This window comes from Lathamus discolor, chromosome 3, assembly GCF_037157495.1.
Source record: "Lathamus discolor isolate bLatDis1 chromosome 3, bLatDis1.hap1, whole genome shotgun sequence".
NCBI lineage: Eukaryota > Metazoa > Chordata > Aves > Psittaciformes > Psittacidae > Lathamus > Lathamus discolor.
Window position 1 is genome coordinate 102,464,736 of NC_088886.1, and position 16,934 is coordinate 102,481,669.

A 16,934-nucleotide genomic window follows, 5' to 3' on the forward strand; every position below is an offset into this window, starting at 1 on the left:
CAACACGCTTGTGAGGTGGGCTGATGCCAACCTCATGAAGTTCAACCATGCCAAGTGCAAGGTCCTACACCTGGGTCAGAGCAATCCCAGACACAGCTACAGGGTGGGCAAAGAAGAGATTCAGAGCAGCCCTGCAGAGAAGGATTTGGGGGTGCTGGTCGATGAAAAAATGAACATGAGGCGGCTTCAGTGTGCGCTCACAGCCCAGAAAGCCAACCGTATCCTGGGCTGCATCAAAAGGAGCGTGACCAGCAGGTCGAAGGAGGTGATCCTGCCCCTCTACTCTGCTCTTGTGAGACCTCACCTGGAGTATTGTGTGCAGTTCTGGTGTCCTCAACATAAAAAGGACATGGAACTGCTGGAACAAGTCCAGAGGAGGGCCACAAGGATGATCAGGGGACTGGAGCATCTCCCGTATGAAGACAGGCTGAGCAAGTTGGGGCTGTTCAGCCTGGAGAAGAGAAGGCTGCGTGGAGACCTCATAGCAGCCTTCCAGTACCTGAAGGGGTCCTATAAGGATGGTGGGGAGGGACTCTTCATTAGGGACTGTAGTGACAGGACAAGGGGTAATGGGTTAAAACTTAAACAGGTGAAGTTTAGATTGGATATAAGGAGGAAATTCTTTCCTGTTAGGGTGGTGAGACACTGGAATGGGTTGTCCAGGGAGGTTGTGAATGTTCCATCGCTGGCAGTGTTCAAGGCCAGGCTGGACAAACCCTTGGGTGAGACGGTTTAGTGTGAGGTGTCCCTGCCCATGGCAGGGGGGTTGGAACTAGATGATCTTAAGGTTCTTTCCAACCCTAACTATTCTATGATTTTATGATAATACTGAATAACAGGATGAGCAGGGTATCAGAGATGTCTGAGATACTTACTAAGCTGATTCTTTGGAAGAATACATCTTTAGTAACAGGGATTGCCAGTTACCTATACGGAAAGGGGTGCTGTGTCTATTGCTGAATATGACAGCTAACTTTTTAACATATGACAGGACAATTCTATGCGCAACTCCAAGTATGTATTCAGCACTGGGGAAAAAAAAACAAAAAACAACCACAGATGGCTAAAAGGAGCATTATAAATAGGACAAATTGGGTGATACTGTTTTGTATACCTTAAGTAAGTTGGTATTGGGAAAGATCTGGCTGTGATTTAAAAACAAGAGAAAAGCTAAAAAAGTAGCAGCTAGGAAACAGCAGTGTGGTAAGAATTCCTAAACTGGTGCAAGGGCTAGAGATAATGCCTTCTGTAGAGAGGTTTAAGGAGCTCAATCTTTTTAATTTATCAGGAAGAGGCTTGAGGAGTGACTTGATTACGCATATAAATACTTTAATGGGTTCTAATGGGCTCTTGAATCTAGTGAAGGAAGGCATGAGGAGGATCATCAGCTAGAACCTGAAGCCAAACCAGTGCAAATAGTACAATACAGATGTTTAACAGTAACAGTGCTTTATTTACACTGGAACAAGATACCAAAGAAAGCGATACATTCTGCTGAAATATCCAGTTCCTTACTGACTGCTTTTAAGTATAGCGTGCTTTAGTCTGACAAAAAGTCACCGGATTCAGTTCTGAAGCCTTTAATAAGCATGTCTGGCTACAAGCTCTGCTTGTTTCTCTTCCATCCTTTTATTTTTACCTTTGTAGAATAGATACACTTGTGTATTGAGTAAAGAACACTAGAAACTTCACTATTTGGGTATATTGATGGTCTCCAGCACATTCAGGTACTGTATAAATTGAACTGGCTGGAACATGATTTTATTTTCTTGAAAACCAAAAAAGTTACAAAGTTTGAAACATTTCTGAAGCTTCCTTTAACTATGCTTTTGATAAATTCCTTCTCCCTTTCCTCAAAGCTCTGGTAAAATTGGGGTGTCTTCTGAGAACATAGTCTTTTTAAAAAAGTATTTTCAGAGCGAAGATACTGAAGAGGATTTTGAGTGATGCATTGGGGAATCTCAGATAGCTCCTGATGCCCATGTACCATATGGCAAAAGCTATTTGTGGTATATTAATTCTCACATTTCAATTTTGGGATTTGTGTCTTCTTGAAAGGTACTGCATTTTCAACCCCAAAGCCAGCTTACCAAATTCATGTGTTCTTTTGTAGAGCAGCTGCACTGAGTTAGCAATACTGTAGGCTTTCCAGTGTTTCAGTCCTGACCACAATAAACCATCCATTGCAGTGAGACTGCTTTTTGTAGTTCTTGAACTGTTCGCTGTCTACCACAGAAACTGGCAAGGCAGGCAATAATTCATGCTAATTGTGATAAATGTCTGTGTCAATATTTTAAAATAAGTGGTCTCAAACAATGTCCTACGTCTTACATAAACCACACATGGTGAATGGAGATTGGGAGCTATACCTTGCTGCAGGCTGGGAGCTCTCTGCTGGTGCTTGCTGGCTCTTCCCTTCCCTGGCTTTGCTTATCTCAGAAACATTACAGCTCTGCAGTGTGTAGGCTTCACAGCACAGTAAATGCTAACTTTTGTTATGCACATTGTGAAATGAGAATGCCTGCCACTATGAACAGTGAACACTATGAACTGTGAACTGAAAAATTATTCATCTGAACCAGTGATACCGAGTTAAAAGGTTCCATCTTATTGTCCTGAGTTAGCTCACTACAAAATGTGTTTGCTAAAGCACACATGTAAACATGGGGAGAGTCAGTCCACAAGCTGAAGTCAACCCCAAAGTGAATTTTGGTTTTGTTCAGCCATTCATCTCACTGAAATTTGAAGCCAAAACTCCCCCAGATGTGAACATGCAAACACTGTTCCTGGATAAATCAGTGTGCAGAGATGCATGTGCTTAAAGGATGAGACAGATATTTCCCGACTAGGCTTGGGGTACACTCCTAAAACTTGTTAGTGTTTCATTGCAAGGGTCATTTTGACAGATGCGGGTTACCCTGTTTGCAAAGAACAGTACTGAATTTGCTTAGAGTGGTTGGGTATTTAAATAAATGAGAATGAGTGTACAACTTTATGAAGTTCAACATTATGCAGAATCTTCCTGCTAATAAAATTAAGAATTGTTAGCTTGTGCACAAAAATATATGTTAAGGCAATTATAGGAAATGTATAGTAAATGCTTACTGAGGTTGCAGGAAAAATCTGATGATAATTTCTTGCTCTGCAGAACAGAGATACATGGTAAAACTGGTCAGCAAAGTGATCTATTTAATCTGATTTATGAGTACTTTTATTCTTTAAGAAAAGCAATCAGACAAACTCTATGAATATGATTAGAATGAAAATAAATGCCAAAAGGGCAAATATTTATATGGGCTTCAAGTTAGACTTTAGCTGTGAAGAGACCAAAACGAACACAATCCAAGAGCCAGAAATCTCTGTATTTAGAACAATAGTTTTAAACAAAATAAACTGATCACTTTACTGTATAAAAGCCCACAGGGTGTATCAGTGCCAACATTTTATGCTTGAAGAGGTACATGCTTTCAAAGTACTAAATAATAGAGAGTTTTTCAAAACATCTTAATAGTGAAAATGAGGACACACAAGTGCCCTTTGCAGGCAGAGGAACTCAGCAGTATTTATGATGAACTGACCACAGCTAGAAACCAAGCTGCTGTAGCTGTGTTGGTGAATGCAGAAAATGGCTGGCTATGTGCATTAGGCACCTCTTGCATGCAATTGAGTCTTTAGATGAAAGATTTTGAGGGCAAGGTAGAGTTTTTTAGGTTTTTTGCATGCAGTCTTTCTTGGAACACCACTGTGGAGGGAGATGGCATACTATGCAGACAAGTAACTGAGGTGCAACAGAACTACAAGTACTCAAGAAAGCAGGAAAAACAATTTTGTCAGTAAAGTAGCTGAACATTGGTTTGAACCTAATTGGACCTAAAAAGCTTTTTGAACACCTTTTGACCTATGTTGACAGTTGATTCTTCCATTTTAATCTCCTTTAGGTTTTTATAGTTATAATGAGCAAAATACATCGCAATAGAGCTACATTTTCAGGTTAGGCTGGTTAGGTAGCGGCTGTCAGTTCCAGGACTCCCTCCCCAGCACATAAGCCAAAGCTCCTGCCTTGTGAAAGGCACTGCAGAGATGCTAGGCTCTTTTGCCCTTACCTGCTGCCCTGACAGCTGCCCCCTGAGTCCCCAGCTGCAAATTAGCAGCTCCAGATGAGCTCCCTCAGCTTTGCACACCTTTCTGATGTGTGTTTGTTCTCTTTAAACAGTGCGGCATTCCTTTCCTGGGTAATTTATCAAGGCCTTTGCTATCCTTACTGTTAGAAAAGTTTTTTATTTGTAAAGTGGTGGGGGATAAGATGCTAGTGAGTAAAGTGGCTTCTGCCATAATTACCCTCTTAGTGTATTTGCAGCTAGTTTGATAGGTGAACACAGAGTATCATTCCTCAACAGTCTCAGGCCAGAAAACAAAAGCAGCTTCAGAACATAAATAAATCCTATCCTTGGATCACATTTCTTGTCCTGTCTGAACAACTACAAACCAAAACTCATGTGCTCCGGATGCAGAGACAAGTAATAAGCCACAAAGAGTAACATGCAGGAGTTTTGTTACTATCTGAGAAAAAAAAAAAATGACACAATGCCCTCAGTGGTTTTGGACTTCTTTCCTAGTTCTGCCTCATGATAAAGGCCTCATACATTAAAACTGACACATACTCTGAGATATCTTTCCATCCACAGTTTTCTTCTTGTGGATTATGGCAGCATGTTCAGGCTGAACAGGGATTTCTTGCCAGAAAAGCAGCCAAAGGTAGGCTTAAGCTTTCATGGCTTGTCTGTTCCTATTTTCCACCAGTTACTTGAGACTGAAATAAAAGTACTGACCACCCATCTTGAATATTTCTAGGGATGGTGTGCCTTTAAAAAATAACACTAAGAGCACTTTAGGTAAACCACAGCATTCAGTGACTGCTTGGGGTTTTTTTCCAACCACAATGTATAAGGCATTTTGACCTCACAATATTGTCTACCAGCATCTGGCTTCATCACTCAAATTATTTCATATTATGTTGGGAAAAGAAAAAAAGAGGTCATAAACAGACATTTTAAGCACAGGGCTTAAAAGGCCTGGAGTGCCCTAGAGGTAACCTCAGCTCTAAATAATTTCTTTGGGTCTGCTCAAGCTCAGCAGGTTGTGCAGCTTCTTTGGTAGCTTATGCACAACATGGTGCCCCAGGATGTACCATTCCATGCAGTACATTAAACCGTGAGCAGAGAGAGGTGCTTCAGAAAAGTCTGAGGGTTAGCTGGGTTTCAATGTAGCTTTGAGTGGACAGATGGATTATGTAGCACCAAGGACATCATTGCCTGCCTGGTGGTGAGGATTTATGCACTTCCCTCCTCTCTTCCTGAGTGCCTCTAGGAGCTACAGAGCAGTGGGGCTAACATCTGCATGCACATGCTTTTTTCCCCAAGCAGTAAGGTGTGTTCACGAGAAAGTGTTGAGGGTTTATATGTAAAATATCCTGGCAAGTGAAGTGTAAGGCGGTGAGGTGGCTAGGGTGCTCTCTGAGACACCAGTGTGAGCGCTGGGCGCAGAGCTGGCAGTGGGAGTGCTGGGAGGACTCCCTACAAGGCTCTTTGTCTTCTGGAGTGGTGTGCTTGTGTGCTGTGAGCTCTCCTGTCCCACCACAAAGAAGGAATTCCAAGCAGAGGGGTTAGCTATTGATGTGGTATGACATTAAAGCTTGTATATATTGGTAGCTGAATGGTTCTGTTAACACTGCAGAGCATGTTAAATATCTTTCAAACCCTTCCTGATAAGATACGCTATATAAATGTAGTAGACTGGTGTGGAAAAATTATTACGTGCTTACTGCATAGGTCCAATTCTTCTCCCTTAGAGAAGTCTCTGGCTCCAGTATGAGGAGGGTATTTTCTTGTGGTGTATAGTGCTTGTGGAATAACCCTGCTTTGACCTGCTCTTTTTTTGAAAGAGAATAGTATGGTTTACCTCTATTCAGTCGTTCTGAAAATACTTTTGCTTGAACTTAGCAAGGAACAGTAACTGAAACCTCCCAAGTACTTCTGCCTTCATACTAATTTTTTCCCTGGACGTGTACTTGGACATGGCCGATTCCGTTCAAACTTGCACACTGTGACTGTCCTTATACAGCAGCTGGGATTCTTTCAGCTACCAGCTTTTATTTCCCCTTTCTTAGCTATGGGTTTTGTGTATCCTTTTGTCTCTATCCTGTCACAACAACAACACAGAGCTGAGGTCAGATTTTACATCTGAATGTTTTCCTCAAACAACTGGGTACTGTTTTCCCTCCTGATTCCATGAATTGGTACAATAAACTTTATCAAGCACTATATAATGATTCCTTTTAAAATAGCAAAATGTTTTTTCTGGCTCTTGTTTGTGTTACTCCTAGTGATTCAAAGGTCTGTAAAGTCACTTTCCCTGCCAGGCTCACTCTCGGTGGGATGCTTTAGCAGCCTGCAGTTTGGATGCATGCGAACAGACATGTGCTGTTTTCCAAGGCAAGCACCCATTTGTTAGCTTGAGCTGCTCACGCTCTCCTCTCCACGGGAGCTCTTCCCCACTGAACTTTTGAACCACCGGAGCAAATCGAATCGTGTAGCACTACAAAATGGAAAATAGCATTTGGGCTGCATGAAGGAAGTGTTCCAGCTTCAGCGCAGTTGCCTGGGGAAGCAAAGCCAACAGAGAAATACATTGTCCTAGATGGCTAAAGAACAAGGGCCTGTTAAACAAGTTTTGTCTCTCAAGTTTGTAGTATCTTTCTTGTGTGATCTCTTAGGCAAGACTGCATATGTAAGATGACAAATTTTTGCAAGATGTTTCCTGTTTGACTGTGATTGCTGAAATCTGTGCAGTACCTGCTAATAGAGCCTCCAGGACTGGTGGGATAGTGGGAACTAGTGCCAGAAATAACAGCCCTGAATTTATAAAGGCTATATGTACTTTCAGTCTTATGACAAAGAAATGTACCAGTTCTTACAAATGCAACTCCTCTAAACCTCTCCGCTTCCCAGGTGCCCTACGCATCACCTCCTCCAAGGTAACACGTGTTCTGCCCTGCGAGCCAAGTAGCTCCTCTAGATGCCTAAGGCCATATGTGGGCACATGGCCAGTAACCACAGTGAGCAGAGGGGGATCTTGGAGCGTAGGGCCTGTCAGGCAGGGCATCCATGGGCTACCAGGGTGGCTCCTCTCCTCCCCTAGTAGTCCAAGCAGCGGATGTGGCTGAGCAGAAGACAGGAGCAGTTGCAGTCAGTCAGCAAGTCTGGCACTAGTGCTGGCCAGAAGTGGTAAGGAAGGGTTTGTATGACCACACTTCAGTTGTGACAGGCTGAGTGCAGTGAAAAAATTGAATCAGACAAAATAAGGAAAAGGTTTCTCTTTAAGCCTGCAAATATTAATTGAAGAGATTGATTGACCTGTTATTATTGAAACAGCATCTTAAAAATATTGCCATGAAACTAGCTGCTCTTTGGTGTACGTTTCAGACTTACCACTTCCCTAAAATGAGTTTAGAATGACCACACCTGCCCTAAGGAATGCTGTGTAACTGGAGTCAAAGTTTAACAAGAAATCCTAACCAGAGGCATTTCCACAGCCAAGCAGAATCCTGTGTTAAAGAATACTTCTTAGTTGATCCTCAGTTGATTTCTTTTGCAGTAACACATTAGCTCAAAACTTGTTGCGTTTCAAGTCTGTCTTCTTCAGAATAATGTCCTCTAAACTTGAAAGGACAGCACTGATTTGAGTGGTCTCATTTGAAATGCCTTCATCTTTCATGCAAAGATGCTTACAAGCTTACACAACAGCAAGGGGTCATTCACATAGGATCATGGTTTTGCTCACATCGCAGAAGTAAAACTGGTATTCTCTGCGCCCAACTCCAAGATTACTAATACGCAGGACACATGTAATGGATGTGCTTTATGCCCCAGAAAAAATCAATTATTAGTGAGTGATAATACCTCCACAGTGGACAATCGTAGAGTAATTCGTAAGTATTAACTCATTTTTCTTATTCCTTTTCCTTGTTTCCAAATGGAAATAAATCTGAATGTTATTTCTGCACTCCTTCACCTGGGAGTAGAAAGGTCAAAGGTGCTAAAAGCCCCCTATACATTAGATCCACTGCAGATGTATGCTTGCTCTTTATCCTTAGTACTGTGTTTATTAATCCTGTTAAGGTTGACATATGATTTATATAAGCTTTAACAAGTGAGCATCAATCTATCTTCTTGACTGAGAGCATGATTCAGCAAGTCCTTTTTCCATTTGCCTGACTGTAAGAATGTGCTAATCTCACAGAAATTAGATGTAATTCATCACTGAAATGAGGTATTGGGGCTGGGTCAAACCCATGAAATCAAGCAAAGTTGATTTTAAATAAAATCAGCAGCTTTCACTACAACCAGGATTTGTGGCTTTATAAATTTCAGGTATGTAGCTGTCTAGGTGGGAGCTGGTCATTAGAGAGGATCCCAAGATAAGGATGGGGTAGAGTGAAGTGCTTGTCCTACTGCATTAACTGTAGAGTTGTTTAATCTCTAATGTACGCATGTCTAAACATGGCCAGTGAGGTGAATCTTAGCTAACTCCTGACTCTAGTGATCAGCTCATGTCAGAGGTACAGTCAGACCACATTGTTTAAAAAAAAATAAAAAATAAAAGGGGGGAAAAGGCCTGTAAAGCAAAGAATAAATGGCAGCACAGTGTGTGGCCTTTGGATTTTAACCTGCTTTTTGTTGGTTTCAACAAATTATCAATACCACAAGACAAATTAGCTTTTAATTTTATGTTGTTTTAAATATCTAGAAATAGCACATCATGTTTAAGTCCAGCAAGTAGCCATTTTATAAAACCCTTGAAAGCAAGGATGTGCAGATTTAATATCTTTGCAGGGCACTAACTTATTTCACTGTGTTCAAATAGAGATCTTTACTGACCACAAACTTAAAGACAACATAAATGTGCTGTATGCCAATATATTTGTTTCATTATCTTCCTGGTATTACTCTGGTTTTGTGCTGGATGACATTTGGATTTACGGGTCCACTGTGCATTATAGCAGATTGACTGCAAACAAAACAGAAAATACGTGTGCTAAAATTTGATACACAAATCAATAACTCATGTGTCCCTTTAAATATAATGAAAGCAAAGGCTCATCATTGATCTACATCAACTCTGATTAGAATTGCATGGTATCCTCTTCGGGGAAAAAGAAAAGGCAGAATAGCTGATGATGAGTGAATTGTAGGCATCCGAAATTGCATAGCTAGCTCTCATTGCAGTCAGGCAGAGGAATCAAAACAAGTAGGGAGCCAAAGGACTTTACTAGCTTCTATAAAATGGTGTCTGAAAGCTGGGGTTTACAGTGTATTTTCCATAGCTCAAGTGTTCATTGCAATTTTCATTGGTGAAGGAAAGAGGAAAAACATAGAAGGGAATCCCATTTCTGAGCTGAAGAAATGTTGGCATACTTCACAGTTTATTTAAGGTTTTGATTTTAGGGAAATTTGCTAAGTACGTGATAACAGGGCATACGCTGCCAACATATTCTAAGGAGAAGTAGAACCCTTTCCCAGATACCACCCATCTTCACTTTTCTATGATACTTAATTTTTAAAATAAGGTACCTAAATGCTTTGCACTTACATGCTCTAATTTGCTGAAATGTGCTGCTCTTTTTGACCGTACCTGTGCTCTGCAGCCTTCCTTCAGCCATCCATGTGCAAGAGTGACAGTGTAGGTAAGGCAGCCTCCTCCAGCTCAGAAGTTTGTCAAGTGCCAGGATATCCAGAAAGCAGAAAGTCCAAAATCCTCTTTAGCTTCCTTCTAAGCTTGTTTATGACTTTGGCTTGAACATGATCTATATCCAGATTTTCTGGGTTGGAAACACTTTATCATCAAAACTTGCTAATTGGCATGATGTTATTTTGCCATTGACTGTAGGCTTGTCTTCTCAGGGCTTGTGCAAGGTGGTGTTTTCCAAAGTTACAAAGAGGACAGTGGAACAGGAAAATGTCAGTTGTCAGACTTGCAGGGCACATAATGTACCAGCCTGTGTGAGAAGGGTCTGTGGAGCCGGGGTTGCAGTTGCAGAGCAAAGTTGAAGCCCTCCCTGCGGGCTCAGAGTGCATGTTTACTAGGAAAATTCTGCAGTTTTCTCTTTCCCAAACAGTCTGCAAACACCTATGTGCATTTTCTCCTCAAAAATGGCTATCTTGCGTTTGAGACAAGGATAGGAAAAACTTTCACAAAATAAACAAAAATCTTGGTGAGAAAAATGGAGAAGACAGTTGTTGAGCAGCATTTTTCTTTCCCTTCATTTGCTCTTTCCTCTCACTTTATAAATATTCTGATGTAGAAGGTACAGCATTATATGTATCCCTATAAGGTAGATTCCAGGAGCATCCCATGAACTGTTTTACCATTGCATGTTGTTGCGATTACCAGTGTTCCTCAGAAATTCAAGACTGTGCTTTTTCCCCCACACCAAACTTCTCCAAATTTCTTTTAAGACCTTACAAGAGAACACTGAACCAGTATGTAAGGATGAGACTTGTAAGTAGAAGTACCTGACCCTGAAGAAGTGTTGTTTTCCTCTTGCATTGGATAAAGAAAATTGCTACAATAATCTTCGCCTCTTCCTTCTTCACCTGTGTGTTTTTCCTCAGGACTTGATCTCACCCCCTCTCTTACTGTAAATATAGAGAGACAAATAGATAACTATCACAGGTAGTACCATCACTGCAAGGGCTGTGCCAAGAGTCTTACACTCTCTCTTATCCCTGGTCTGTCAGATAAATTCTTATTGTGTTAATCATTAGGCAGTACCATAGCTCAGCACAAAGTAAGTGCTGCTTTGGGTTATCTGTGGTGTCACCAGTGCACCAGAAGCTCTAATTTCATGTTACATGTTACCAAAGGATAGACTATAATCCTTTACACACCAGCTTTTCACAAGTTAAATCTCTACATTCTTCAAAACTTATTTCCATGCCATGCCCCAGCAAAACTGCTTTTCTGAAAGAGTGCAAGACTACTGATAAGCATTCGTAAGAATGGAAGCATACATTGGTATATTTTAGTAGAGTATTTGAAGCTTGAAGTGGAGGAGCACGCACGAAAGTGGGACACCAGTGGCTAATACTCCTGACTGGCATTTTTGGAGAAAACCACTGAAGAACGGGGTGTGCGGGTATCTCTCTTCTGAGCTGAGAAATGCTGTGCACTTCATTCACCACATCTTCAGATTTTTCTCATAATCCTCTAAGAAATGTGGACAAATCAATTAATAAAAGTTGTACTTTGGAAACAGTACATCTTCTTTCACTCATCAGAGGTGATTCTGTATGTTATACCTCCAAATGTACTAGAAAATCTGTGCGTTTTTAATGTCGCCCATTCTTTGTGTTTATTATTGTTGCTTTTTTTTTCACACTGATTAAGTAGTACTGGCTGCCCACAAAAGATTAAGAATCCATATGGATCACTTATCCAAGCTCAAATCTTGTATACAATTAAAATCCTCCTGCAATTTTAGCTGCGCTTTGAAACTCAGATAGATTAAAAGAAAAGCTCCTTAAGGAGATTGCAACTAGTTAGATATTTCATTTTATATAATTGTACATACAAGCTAACAGGCAGATATACATAATATGATAGTGTAGTTTGCTTTATCAGCATCACAGGTGGATTTAGACAAGTCCCCAGCTCCAAACTAGCAAAAAGCAATGCAGATCCTATCTCTCCATTTCAGATAAGATCTGTATTTTGGCCTTGCTCTTGAAAAATCACAGGCACTCAGCGCTACTTTAAATTCATGTACGGAGGCTATGTTTCATGTCTGATAGCCTTCAGAACAGTATATCAGGGTTAAGAGGTCAAATGCTACTGAAACTCAATAGGAACTGGGCAGCTACCTCTTTCAGACCCCTTGGAAAATCCCTGTCCAGTGGTGGAGGAACAAGACAGCTGCAGAACAGATTAAACACTTACTTGGAACAACTCCGAATGTGAATTATTTTTAAGGCACTTCCTGTCCCAACTCTTCGCTTCTCATTCAGCACTAAATGCATCCTCAGCTCTGTGGACCAAGATGTTGTGCTTTAAAAGCCATCACATTTTAATGTATAGAAATGCTTTTATTTCTTTTTTTCCTTAATGGCCCAGAATTGAAACTAACTTCTCTTGGGCTCTGAGGCGGGGTTAGTTTTCAAGAAAAGGTCTGTATTTTAATGTAGACAGCAAACTGGAAACACCAGCTGTCTGAGCTTGCTCAACAGTATAAAACTTCAGAAAATGTCCCAAGACAGAATAGTTACTGGCCAGAAAGCAGAAAAGGGAATTAAAGGTGTACAGTAGGTGCATTTATAAAATAGCTCTGTGGTTTATCACATACTTGTACAGTTTATCACGGTAATATCACTTCCAGGCATTCCTGGCTGTATGTAAAATATGCGTGCTAGTCCTGGCTTTTTTCATGGGAAACAGCAAAATTTGTAGAAGTCAGAGATCAAAACTGAATGTTATTTCCAAAATACCAATGATACACAGCGTGCTGCCATGGAAACCTTCCTTACAGAGCCCTTAGCATAACTGGCAACAATTCCACACTATGCTGCAGAAGTACTCATGTGTCCCCACATCAGACTACACAGTCTATAAATTGTAGTCGCAATAAAAATACAAATTTTAGTTGCATGATACTGCTTTTCACGGACAAATGGTGCAGCCTGCTTTCCATGTCTGAATATCTATCTATACATTGAAAAGCTATGTGGGACCTCACTTGGAGTATTGTGTACAGTTCTGGTGTCCTCAACTTAAAAAGGACATGGAGCTGTTGGAACAAGTCCAGAGGAAGGCCACGAGGATGATCAGGGGACTGGAGCACCTCCCATATGAAGACAGGCTGAGAAAGTTGGGGCTGTTCAGCCTGGAGAAGAGAAGGCTGCGTGGAGACCTCATAGCAGCCTTCCAGTATCCGAAGGGGGCCTGTAAGGATGCTGGGGAGGGACTCTTCATTAGGGACTGTAGTGACAGGACAAGGGGTAATGGGTTAAAACTTAAACAGGGGAAATTTAGATTGGATATAAGGAGGAAGTTCTTTACTGTAAGGGTGGTGAGGCACTGGAATGGGTTGTCCAGGGAGGTTGTGAATGCTCCATCCCTGGCAGTGTTCAAGGGATGTGGGATACAACTCTTCCTTCGTCATGTCCCATCAAAATCAAAATGGAATTGATTTCACCTACTAACAGGTGGTTTTGCTTATCCTTCACAAAATTCTAGAGGTTATTAGTTGTATTTACTGAAGTAATTTTTCCTTTTCCAGACCATAAACAGAGACACCATATCAAATTTCCAGACAATAAGACAAGAGAGGTTCTTTTCTTTATCAAGTACAAAGATATAACATAACAGTGATGTTTAGAATTTGAGAGACAGAAGTAGCCGAGATTTTTGTATTTATATATGAGATTAAGTTTTGCAATTAAATAGCAAAAGATTTTATAATGTGCCAAATCTAAGCCACATGCCTCAGAGAAAATCCGAATTCTCTAATGAAAGACGACAAATCTATCCAGATAGAGAAGTTATGAGAATGCAGGTATCAGCTTCCTTTGGACTTAGTATATTTAAGTGAAGGGGGCAATACATTCAGGCATGTGTCACAGTATGGTTTTGGTTGCATCTTTTATTTTCAGGTGGAATAGAAAGGCTGAATCAGGAGTTAGTTATCAAAAACATGACAAAAGAAAAATAGAAAGATACATGCTCCTCTATGCCCCTACAGGCACTGGAGTTAATCTTTGTTCCCCTTATAGGAATTGTATCTTCTGAAAAAGTCACAGAAAATGCTACAAGACAGCCTAACTGAAAACTGTTAAGATTGACCATTATTATAGGACTACCTCTAAATAAAAAGCCAAGAAAATGTCAAATGCCTCCTTTCTTATGCTACATATTTGCAATCAAGTGTTTGAAATTAAGTCATATAAATTATACAGTTTGAGGTAGAATTTTCCTTTTTCCTAGGTTTTACTGCATAGTAAATAAAATGACAAGGAAATAATCAAAAGGGCTGCACAAAAACAATGATTATAATATCCTATCACAAATATGGAGCTGCCCGAAATTAGTTCTTGTGAGTTGGGCTCCAAAGAATAAAGCGCTAAAAGTAGCAGATAATGGGTTTGGGAAATGTCACAGAAGTTAATGGTACTTGTAGCACTGCCTGGTATCAGCTTTGCTCTGTGGCCTCTTATAAAAGATTGTCAACACTACAGGAGGGCGATGGCATCTGTGCATTGTGGGGTAGTGGGGAAAAAAACAAAGTCTACTTTTCACTTTTTTGTGTGTGTGATAGAGCATTTGTGACTCTCCCTCTTCCCCTCTTTAGCAGATCTGTTTTTCAGGTGGGTGAATACTACTAAGTTTTATGCTGAAGGTTTTAGAGGATAAATTTCCCTTGTGTTTCTATGCAAGTTCGACTAAGAAAATCTTGAGAAACAGAGAACTAACTTATTTTCAGGCTGAATAGGCATATATGCTGTGCTCTTACTCCATGCTGTGTCACTTACTCCCAAGAAAAAACATTTTTGATTGCTCAGCTTGAAAGATCTCTCTCTATACTCACTGACCAATGACCCCAGTTCTCTACTTCTGTTTTAGTTATGTCGTGATAGTTGCAACAAAATGAGATGTAGGGAAAAAAAATAAAATTGACTAAATTGTATGAGTTTCCCCTGCCAGATTTTGGGAGGCTTTCCTCGTTGTATCAGAGAGAACACTCATCCTGCCTGATGTAAAGCTGTACATGGGGTGTATTGGAAAAGGAGGTCTCTTTCTCAGATCTTTTTCCACCAAAATAACAGATCCAAAGTAAGAGTTTCTGATTTTCTATTCAATATTTAAAACACTTAGAAGCTCCAGTAATTTTTGGAAGATGTCATCTGCCTTGTGCTTTCATTTTCTCCCTTTTAATAAGAAAGTCTTTGTTCCTGCATCTGAAAGTGAAGAAAAGTACACTTCATTAAGCCTGCAATTGTTTGGAACTCAGAAGTGTAGATTGATTAGCAAATACTCTACAATAGCTCCTATAATGGAGAGCTTTAAATAAATGGGTTTTAAACTATTCTTACAGTTTCTAGTGCTTTTTATACAGCCTAACGATGCTGTGTACACTATTCTTTGACTCTGCTGTGTTCCTGGAGGGGAATGAATTGGAATATTCTGAATGCCTTATGTAATGTATTTAGAGAACTTTTTTGTTTGTATCTTTGTTTGAATTTCTTGGACGGAATTAATTAATGGCAAAGTATAAAGGCCAACTTTGAAATCCTAGCTGACTTAGACACTAGAGCTCAATTTGTATTCTACATCAAGGAAATGTTTGGATTTGAAAGAAGGACACCATTATCAAGAAGATTTCTGTAGATGGCTCTGTTCTTCAGAGCACCATCTCTTTGCCACAAAAATGTAGTTCTAACATTTGGGTAATTCAAAAGGAGATTTATTTTTATCAGAATACATATTTAATTCCTTGTTAAAAATTAAAAGAAGAACAGGAAATAGTAACTGATTTGGGATAGGAGAAGGAATTCTAAAGGTTGGATTTGTTTAAAACAATGTTCATTTCAGAGGAAAGGTAGAGAGAATCAAGTCTGTAGCCTGTGCTTTTATGATGCTGTAGAAATCTGATGGGATAACAGCTTTTAGGAAAGAGAAAGATTCTTTTTCTTTTCATATCCATATTTACATTGCAATTTCACAACTGTATTCCTTACTGCAGTAGTACATTAATGCAATAGTATGTAGTTTCTCAGTGGGTGTAAGTTTGTCTAATTTCATCGAAGACAGTGGAATAAAAATAATATACACTATACTCCGAAGAGTTTGATCAGCTGATCACTGCAGCAATGGGGGAGTCAGCAGGAGAATCCTGCCTTTATGAAAAAGGGGTTGCTTATGAAACACCATGTTCTGTTTTACAGACAACTGAAGCACTATCTTACCATATGTTAGCATGTGTGCTTCAGCCCTCTGCTGTCTCTGTTGTGGTACCGGAAAAGGAGAGCAGATGGAGGTCCTGCTTGCACACCTATGCTTTTCTGGATTTCAGGTTCTACATTCAAGCACGGCTTTCCTCGTAGGAACTCTGCCTGAATGATGACAGAGGAACTGAAAAAAAAAAACAACCCCAAACAAAACTAAAAGCAAAACCACCACAATTTGAGGTTATAGCACATGCACCAGCTTCTATAGCACATGCACCAGCTTCTGTTAAAGTTACTGGAATCTTCCCCGAGTATACTGTAGAAGCAACATTAACTCTTGGTCTGTACATGGTGAGGCCCAACAGAAGTTTGACATCCAGTATTTGCAAAAGACTAGACCAGTAACTGTGTTACAGCTGTAGGAGGCAGAATGCTCAACAGTGAAGGCCAGAGGGTTTCAAGTCCATGCATTAAGTTCAGGAAGTACAGTCTAGTACAGTCTAGAGATCTCAAAGGTTGGAGATGGCCAGCCTTGCTGGGTTTTTTCCTGATCTGTTTCTTCTGTTCTCAGGCCTTGAAGTTTATGTGGTTATTCAAATCTGTGCAAAGTCAGCATAATGCTCTGGTAGCTCGTAAATAGTGCCTAACAGTAGGTATTAGGATTTCCAGGTAGATGAAAGATCTTGTCTTTATGTTTTCTAGGATTATTCTCCCTGTCAAAGAGAGATTAGACAGGAGGGAGTAGAGTGTTGGTAACATCTTTCATGCTTTTGAATATTTGTAGGGTAGAGAGAGGATTTTTTGAGATGGTGTTTTCTGGTTTTAAAATAATTTTTCTCCTCTCACTAGTAATCCTCTTTTTCTCTCCTCAAACGTTACGTATTTTCTGCCTCATTTATCTCATTCTGCTACCCTTGTAGCATCCTGGCATGGTCCTGA